This window comes from Zootoca vivipara, chromosome 7, assembly GCF_963506605.1.
Source record: "Zootoca vivipara chromosome 7, rZooViv1.1, whole genome shotgun sequence".
Taxonomy (NCBI): domain Eukaryota; kingdom Metazoa; phylum Chordata; class Lepidosauria; order Squamata; family Lacertidae; genus Zootoca; species Zootoca vivipara.
The window spans coordinates 5,508,754-5,516,869 of NC_083282.1; the positions used below are offsets into that span (position 1 = coordinate 5,508,754).

Below are 8,116 nucleotides of genomic sequence, written 5' to 3' on the forward strand. Positions count from 1 at the left end.
CCCTGGGGGCGGGGTCATGCAAATAAAGCCCCGTGCCCTCACGTGATCCCAGGGAGGAAGGGCCTTGCGTGCGTATATAAAGAGAGCGGCCGCACGTTGCTCCCTCTTTTCCAGCCAGGTCTCCATTGCTTGCGGTCTGCTGTGCTTTGCGGACCATGGTGAGTGTTCGGGTTTGTTCGCTTTTCTTTCTTTCTCAGCCAGTTCCACTGGATTTTATGGTGGACGCAGATTGCTTAGGAAGTGCTGTTACCCGTGGATGGCTTGGGGTGGGGCTGGATGGAGGCGGATGGCGGCGTCTGCCCGCTTCCCCCATGGCTGTTCGGGCCTTGCGAGCCAATGGCGCCTGTGCGGCGCGCGGCCTCCTTCCCCTCGTTTCCAGAACGGCCCTCCGCTATCGGATTAGGAGGAGGAAAGGGCTATCTAAATACTAATTTTAAAAGGTCTATAAATGGTGGCATTTGTCTACCGGGGAAAACAGACGAGCGAGGCCCTTATTAGGAGTAGTAAACGAAATGCAGAGCCTTTGGAGGGAATGAAATCTGCAGAGCCTTTGGAGGGAATGAAGTCGCAGGGCGGTGTTGGGGTGGTAGAAACGGTAAATCTTAAGGAGACTTGGGGGGGGGGGCAGATCGAGGCTTTTAACGTAGTTCTGGCAAAAAGGATATTGCAGCTCGGAAATAGTTGGGGAATTGTCTATTTCTTGCATTTATATCCTTCCTTAGTCCCCATCCTGGAGCTCAAGGCCGCGTGCATAGTAACCCCCCCTGCCAATTTAATGCCCACAACAACCTTGTGAAGCAGGCTAGACTGAGGGGGAGTGACTGGCCCAAGATCGCCGAGCGAGTTTCTGGCAGAGGGCCTAGTCTGCCCCTCTAACCACTGCACCACACTGGTTCCTCTATACCTAGCATTAAAATTCAGTGAATGGAGCCGCCAGCCCTTGCAGGCTAGTAATTCTCCTGCCCCAAGTATATTTTCTAGACTAATAACTTGGACAGTTGATTTAGAAGAGCTCACTGGGGAGTCCTTATTTGGAGTGTGGTAGTGGAAACCGTTGTAGCAAGTCAAGTCTTCTCACAAAAGTAAAATGAGCTGCACCAAAGGTAGCACATGTAATCTTTAAAAAAAAGTAATTTCCTGATTAAGATTAGCTTTCCTTCACTGTACCTGCACGTGATGATAAATGATGTTGGTAGGGACATCTGAGAGCATGATGAGTACCAACATCTCTGAGCAGGATTAGGGCCTGGGTATATTCAATGAGGCATTTTAAAATAGCCCCGCTAGTGCAAATTCAGATATTCCGATATTGCAGGTTAATTTATGATAGCTCTAATGTGCCTCACTGAATATTGCAGGCCAGGTTTTAGCTTTGCATAGTTTACAAGAGCCCTACAGTGTTTGCCACATATACTAAAAACCCATTTTGCATAATGTGAGTTTGTTTGAAGCTGAGAGTGGTTACTATTGCGCTGCTGCTGTAGCCCTGTATTTCTTAGATTTCTGTGTTGCATGTTGGGCTGAAATACTAGGTTGTTTTTAAAAGCATTTTAACTTCTGAGAGAGGTCTAACATAATTTTTTTGTGTGTTTATAGGCTCAGAAGGTGAAGATGATACTATTTGCAGAGGTAACATTTTCTGTTTTGGATTATAAGAAAACTGTTCAGGCTGTTTCAGAATGCAATACAAAGCTAGCTTAAATGAGAGCTTACTTTGTGCCACAATGATGACACTTATTTGCTACTCTTGATTAGAATGATGAGAATGCTCAACCACCTAAAATTGAAACTGAGGCACTGAACATCTTTTTAAGGGGTAGCTAAATTGTCCTTAAAGGTTTTGTAACATTTGCTGTTTTCTTTACAGGCTTTTAGAAATGGTTTGGTACTTCCAGAAGGAAGATGTTTGGGTAAGTGTCTGACAGAAAATCAAGTAATCGGTACCTGATGAGCAAGATGTCTGGATGTGCACTCCCAGAATACAATTGATATTCATAGAATAGAGCATTGAAGCAATGTGCAAAAGCCTCTATCAGCTTTTCCTGTTAGTTTTATTGTATATAGTAGGTTTAAAGGGCAGAATCTTAAATTGAGCTAGCTAGTAGCATTAAATGCAGCTTTGGTTTCACCATTGAAGGATGTGTGTGATGACAGCATAGTTCAGCAGATAATCTGTGATGAATGCTGATGTCTTTCGCTCCTATCTGATGCATCCTCATTATTTTGACGGTACTATCATTGGTAGTTTGTTTCTGTACAACATTCTTTGCTTGCCAAGGAGATGGTCATTTTATAATATGCCTATTTACTACTTGGAAAAATGACATGGAACTTTTTTTAGCTCAAGGCATATTATCTAGTTAAAAACTTCATAGATGTCTACTGAGGCAACCAGTCAAACAAGTTAATGCCATTAACAGCGTGATGGTGTTTGGCAAAAGAGAATTTTGACTATTTAAGGTCATAAGTTGTAACAGAATTAAAATTTTCTTGCAGGGTCTGCATTTGCATTGTATGCTGCAATATGGTTGCTTCCATACTATAAATTTCAGTCCAGTTCCCTAGCATGGCCGAACAGGTATGTTTAATGGAAAAAATTGAATGTATAGTTATGGCAGAAAGGGAACTTTTAGCATTGGCAGGGCACTTCTCATGAACAATGGCAGTAACTCACAGCATGCTTAGGCTGCCCAAAAGTTTTCTGTTTCTCCCCACTCCATTATATTACCAAGCACACTTATGCTGTAATGGGTCAGATAATAACAATCTTTGAACTTCTTAAACTACTTGTAACACACTTAAACATCTTGTATTAAATCACATCTTAAATCTCAGTTCTGCATGAATTGCAGCAATAAAGAGAGACTGGAGATTTCAGTGAGAAATGAGAATTTTCCAGCAGTCTTTCCTTTTTTAAATAGTGTTGAGATTTGTTGGGTGGTTTGTGTCCTCTCCTGCCTTTGTTCTCCAGAGGCTACAAAGCATCCATTCTATGTAGTTGCCAATGCTGTAGTCATTAGGTTATATGTATACGTTAAATCTGCTGTATATGATGCTGAATCAGGTCGCTGATCCAAATGAGGATAATTGAATCAATACTGATACAGTGGTTCATTGTAGTTTTAAAAAGGAGTGAAGCTGGGTTCAAGACTAAAATCACTTATCACTTTTATAGGCCTCCGTAATGCAGCTGTATTGAGACGAGTTCTGAAGCAAAAGGTGAGTTAGTTACTGGGAGGTGATTTGTCAGTAAGTCCAACCTCATTGTATTACTTGTTGAGCAGTGTGATAAAACTTGCTTAGAGAGGCCATGAAGTTCTTCAAGAATTAGTCCAATGCTATTGGGACTATACTTTAGAAATGTGGGTCCCATTTATTCCTAGCACAACTATAAATAAATACTGCTCATGCAGCCTGCCTAGGAGGTGCCAAAGCATCTTAGGTATAACATTGAACAGAGTCTTCTAGTTATATCAGTGAAGGTGAATTTGATAATGTGCAGTACCATTCTTCGGTTTGCCTATTGCTTTGATGTGTAATGCAAGCAGCCTGTGTGACTTTTAGCATTGACAGGGCACTTCTCATGAACAATGGCAGTAACTCACAGCATGCTTAGGCTGCCCAAATGTTTTCTGTTTCTCCCCACTCCATTATATTATTACCAAGCATACTTATGCTGTAATGGGTCAGATAATAGTAGTCTTTGAACTTGTTAAAATACTTGTAACACACTTAAACATCCTGTATTAAATCACATCTTAAATCTCAGTTCTGCATGAATTGCAGCAATAAAGAGAGACTGGAGATTTCAGTAGCCTTTAGTGTCTGGTCCACTGCTTGTTGAACCTTTATTTAAAGGGTGAACTTATCGTTGTATTGATCCAAAGTATTTCTTATCCATGAAATGAGAATTTTCCAACAGTCTTTCCTTTTTTAAATAGTGTTGAGATTTGTTGGGTGGTTTGTGTCCTCTCCTGCCTTTGTTCTCCAGAGGCTACAAAGCATCCATTCTATGTAGTTGCCAATGCTGTAGTCATTAGGTTATATGTATACGTTAAATCTGCTGTATATGATGCTGAATCAGGTCGCTGATCCAAATGAGGATAATTGAATCAACACTGATACAGTGGTTCATTGTAGTTTTAAAAAGGAGTGAAGCTGGGTTCAAGACTAAAATCACTTATCACTTTTATAGGCCTCCGTAATGCAGCTGTATTGAGACGAGTTCTGAAGCAAAAAAGGTGAGTTAGTTACTGGGAGGTGATTTGTCAGTAAGTCCAACCTCACTGTAATACTTGTTGAGCAGTATGATAAAACTTGCTTAGAGAGGCCATGAAGTTCAAGAATTAGTCCAATGCTATTGGACTATACAGTGGTAACTCTACTTACGAATGGAGCTCCGTCTGCCATCTTGGATGCGGTTCAGATAGGATTTTTTTCTACTTACGAATTTTTAGATAGGGTTGCTTCTACTTGCGAATTTTTTCTCCCAATGCATTCCTATGGGATTCGACTTACAATTTTTTTCGACTTACAAATGTGTGTTCGGAACGCATTAAATTCGTAAGTAGAGGTACCACTGTACTTTAGAAATGTGGGTCCCATTCCTAGCGCAACTGCTTATGCAGCCTGCCTAGGAGGTGCCAAAGCATCTTGGGTATAACATTGAACAGTGTCTTCGAGTTATATCAGTGAAGGTTAATTTGATAATGTGCAGTACCATTCTTTGGTTTGCCTATTGCTTTGATGTGTAATGCAAGAAGCCTGTGTGATGAGAAGCCAATGAAGCTGACTTAAATAATGGAGGTTTATAATTAGCTCTACCTGACTTGGGCATCTGCTTGCATTTTCCTGTTTAGCAGCTAGCTTTCTCTGGGCTGTCTCAAAGAAAACTTTCTTTCTAGGTCATAAGGCGACTTTGGGGATCTCCTTAGAGTTACATTCCTGATAATGGTAAGTTACTATAGTAGGACATCTACCTGATGAAATTTGTTCAGTATTGCAGTAACAGCAGCAAATGTTATGGAAAGATCAAGCAATAATGTGGGGATTAGTATGGGCTGCTTGTCAACAATTCCCTGTTCAATCTTCCAGATAGGATGGTAATAAGGATTTAATTCAAGCCATTTTAAATTGTTTATATAACTTAAGGCTTGCTCAATACTAGACCACACATGTAACCAGTGATGATAAAAGATTCCGCCAAATGACTGCTCATGAAATTAACAACATACCGTTCTATACTGAGGTTACATTGTTCTGTGGTCACTAGTTAGGAAACTTATGGAAATGCAGATTACTTTCTAGTTTCACTAGATATATATTTGGTTCTGGCCAACACAGTTCTGCTTAACTTTGGTCAGTTCCCTGTGGGAAGGTGTTACTAATCCAGTATTAAAGCAAAAGTCACCAAAGTAACTGGAGTTTTAACGTTTTCCAGAGCCAAGAAAAGCTGGTTCCCTGTAATAAGATCCTCTGTTGCAACTTAATTAACAAATGTTTCTTTCTCTTTAAAGTTGAGGAGTCTCCAGTTTTGAGTTATCTACTGAAAGAGGTTAGTAAATGACTTACAGTTTTGAAATCAGACCCGATAGGCTTAGGTTTGTGTTCTGCTTTGGGGGGGAGGGACTATAGTGCAGGAGAGGGCACCTCACTGCATGCAGAAGGTTCCAGGTACAGTTCCTGGTGTCCAGCTTATAGGAGACTGGAAAGCTGCTGATAATTGAAGTACTAGGTTAGATGGCTCAATGGGCTGAGTTCATACAAGGCAGCTTTTGTATTTTGCGTTTCTCATTCCTTTTGAAATACACACCACAAATTAAGTCAGGCTCTGCTTGGAAAAAGCCAATGATGTTTTAAGAGTAGTGGACAGAAGATATTTCTGACAATTGTGCACTGAGGCTTTTTTTTGGAGGGGGGGTGGACAATGTAGTTGAGCAGAGACATGCCAGTGGTGCTTGGCGTGTCCATAGTACCATGACTTACCTAAGGCTGTCTTGTACTCTCTACAAAGACCTGAGGAACGAGATCACCCCACTCGTACTGACCTTCCCAGGGCGCACAACCACTGCCACAGTGTCCTATCAGACTAAACTGAGCAGATAACAACAAAGCTTGCTAGGTTCTTAGCAGGGGCAATCAGAATAAGGGCCACTATCTAACTGTTGATTCAGGACCATAAACTGTGATTTTATACTGAATTTCCTTCTGTGTATATTGTAATGTTTTATTGTTATGGCCATTGGCTATTGCGAATTAAGTTTCTATCTACCTACCTAAGACTGAACTTTTGAATCAAATAAGTTTCTACTGCGGTGGGAATGTGCACTTCTTAATAGACATCTCCTTCGTGTAAGAGTACACTCAAAAACTTGGGTTGGCTCACAATGAGAACTTTGTGTTTGGTCCGATATATACACTAATGTTTAAACTATGGCAAATATTATTTTTAGACACAGTGGAAACCGATGGAGAGGAGCGGCCTGAGCTTCACAATACACTGGTAAGCTATAAAACATGACATGCCACGTCTGCAGTGAGATGTATCACTGTTAAGAACCCTTTCATGGCCCACCCAATGCCAACGGTATAAATCAAGTGTAAATGATAGAGGTGGTAGGAAACTCCAAGCCGTTGACCAGGGCCCAACTAAGTGTTAATCAAATACTGCATTGGCTGAGTTTTTTGCTCAAGTGAGTAAGAAATAATTGTCTGCTACTGTGGAGCGCTCTCTCACACTCTCACACACACACACGGTATGTACTGTTGATGATGAAATTGTAAAAAACAATGGGAATCTCTCTGAAAAGAAGTGATGAGAATTTGCACTGAAACAGTACAGAAATGGTGCTACTATTTAGTGCATTGCTGCTTGGGTACACATAAAATATAACTTTTATTACAGATTAAACGGGAATGTCCTGGAAGAACTCTGTCTGTGTGAAGCAAGTGCTACACGCTCTGGATTGGGGGGGAAAGAAACAACATTTTAAGTTGGTAAGCATGCATTGGTTGTGTTAGAAATATATATTCAAAAATTGATCCTAAATGAGGTAGTAAAATTGGTCCTAAATGAATGGTAAGAATGAGCAGATACAGTGATGATAACATAGTTCAGCAGATTGAACTGTGGTGAAGAACTGCAACTGTCTTTCGCTCCTATCTGATGTATCTAGCTTCAGACCACAATTATAAAAGTCAATTTTTTGGCCTTCACTTGTAAAACTTGAAATGTAACTCAACACAGCATACTTCTGGGGAGTTAGATTCCTGCAATGAAGAAATTGTTAATTGGAAAGTCCATCCGCAGAACGGGTTGATTCAGAAGCTTGTGCAACTTGATTATTCCCAATCATTTAGTGATTTTGTCCATTGTGTTAAAGATATATTCATTACCCTTTTATATTTACCTCTTTCAAATGTAGGTGGTGAACATCTTGAACTAACAGTTGTATGTGAAAGGTAGGTATCTATCTTGCGTATCAAATGCTATATGGTGATGTGGGAATGGATATATGATGATAAACATAACCTTGAACTCTCTCTCTGACTACATGATGGAAAATATCAAGGTCTGATCTGTTCATTTGCTGGCATATGCAGCTGTTCTACGTGGAATGCACTGGCCTGACACCCTTTCTTCTTCATTCTAGATGCGAAGTTGCAGCCTTACCCAGAAGACATTCAACTTAGAATAGTGGAAGAACCTGAATGTAAATTCTGTGACATCTGGATATTTATTACAAGCTTTGGTTGCAATAGATGCCATCTCTAGATAGGAGTAGCATAACCACAACTGGCACTGAGGAAGCAATTGTCAGGTTCAGCGGTCGTCCTCTTCACATTAACATGCAGACACGTCTTGTTCTCTTATAGCTTTTATTATGTCTTCAAACAGTATTTCAAAATAAGTTCTTAACTTTTAACTATCAATCCTCAGAATCCCAGGGGAAACTGAAAAGCAAAGTCAGACAGTGGTGGTAATTTGGACTTTGTGGATGTCTATCTTGTTTGGACATAGGGTGGCTTATTGTAAACTGGCTTGTATTCCTTTGAAGAGTGGCATATGCATATAATCAATAAAGGATTTATTCTAACCTCAGAACTGCCCTCAGCT

At 40.5% G+C, this 8,116-nt stretch overlaps 1 long non-coding RNA gene and 9 other non-coding genes across 10 annotated transcripts; all 10 read left to right on the forward strand.

Annotated features, from left to right (window-relative positions):
* Positions 1 to 42: 42 nt before the first annotated feature.
* Positions 43 to 8,104, forward strand: LOC118088591 (uncharacterized). Its single transcript, XR_004693033.2, has 12 exons — positions 43 to 158; positions 1,597 to 1,629; positions 1,868 to 1,910; positions 2,497 to 2,578; positions 3,176 to 3,219; positions 4,196 to 4,241; positions 4,905 to 4,953; positions 5,517 to 5,554; positions 6,453 to 6,502; positions 6,905 to 6,996; positions 7,425 to 7,461; positions 7,653 to 8,104. It is a non-coding gene; the product is annotated as an uncharacterized LOC118088591 (long non-coding RNA).
* On the forward strand, positions 1,163 to 1,242 carry LOC118089604 (small nucleolar RNA SNORD74). The gene has a single exon (XR_004693157.1). It is a non-coding gene; the product is annotated as a small nucleolar RNA SNORD74 (small nucleolar RNA).
* On the forward strand, positions 1,718 to 1,797 carry LOC118089593 (small nucleolar RNA SNORD24). The gene has a single exon (XR_004693147.1). It is a non-coding gene; the product is annotated as a small nucleolar RNA SNORD24 (small nucleolar RNA).
* LOC118089607 (small nucleolar RNA snR60/Z15/Z230/Z193/J17) lies at positions 2,136 to 2,216 on the forward strand. Its single transcript, XR_004693160.1, has one exon. It is a non-coding gene; the product is annotated as a small nucleolar RNA snR60/Z15/Z230/Z193/J17 (small nucleolar RNA).
* Positions 4,764 to 4,830, forward strand: LOC118089605 (small nucleolar RNA SNORD44). The gene has a single exon (XR_004693158.1). It is a non-coding gene; the product is annotated as a small nucleolar RNA SNORD44 (small nucleolar RNA).
* LOC118089603 (small nucleolar RNA SNORD47) lies at positions 5,179 to 5,251 on the forward strand. The gene has a single exon (XR_004693156.1). It is a non-coding gene; the product is annotated as a small nucleolar RNA SNORD47 (small nucleolar RNA).
* Positions 5,843 to 5,903, forward strand: LOC118089618 (small nucleolar RNA SNORD75). Its single transcript, XR_004693169.1, has one exon. It is a non-coding gene; the product is annotated as a small nucleolar RNA SNORD75 (small nucleolar RNA).
* Positions 6,761 to 6,838, forward strand: LOC118089595 (small nucleolar RNA SNORD79). The gene has a single exon (XR_004693149.1). It is a non-coding gene; the product is annotated as a small nucleolar RNA SNORD79 (small nucleolar RNA).
* On the forward strand, positions 7,090 to 7,174 carry LOC118089606 (small nucleolar RNA snR60/Z15/Z230/Z193/J17). The gene has a single exon (XR_004693159.1). It is a non-coding gene; the product is annotated as a small nucleolar RNA snR60/Z15/Z230/Z193/J17 (small nucleolar RNA).
* LOC118089594 (small nucleolar RNA SNORD81) lies at positions 7,507 to 7,586 on the forward strand. Its single transcript, XR_004693148.1, has one exon. It is a non-coding gene; the product is annotated as a small nucleolar RNA SNORD81 (small nucleolar RNA).
* Positions 8,105 to 8,116: the final 12 nt, after the last annotated feature.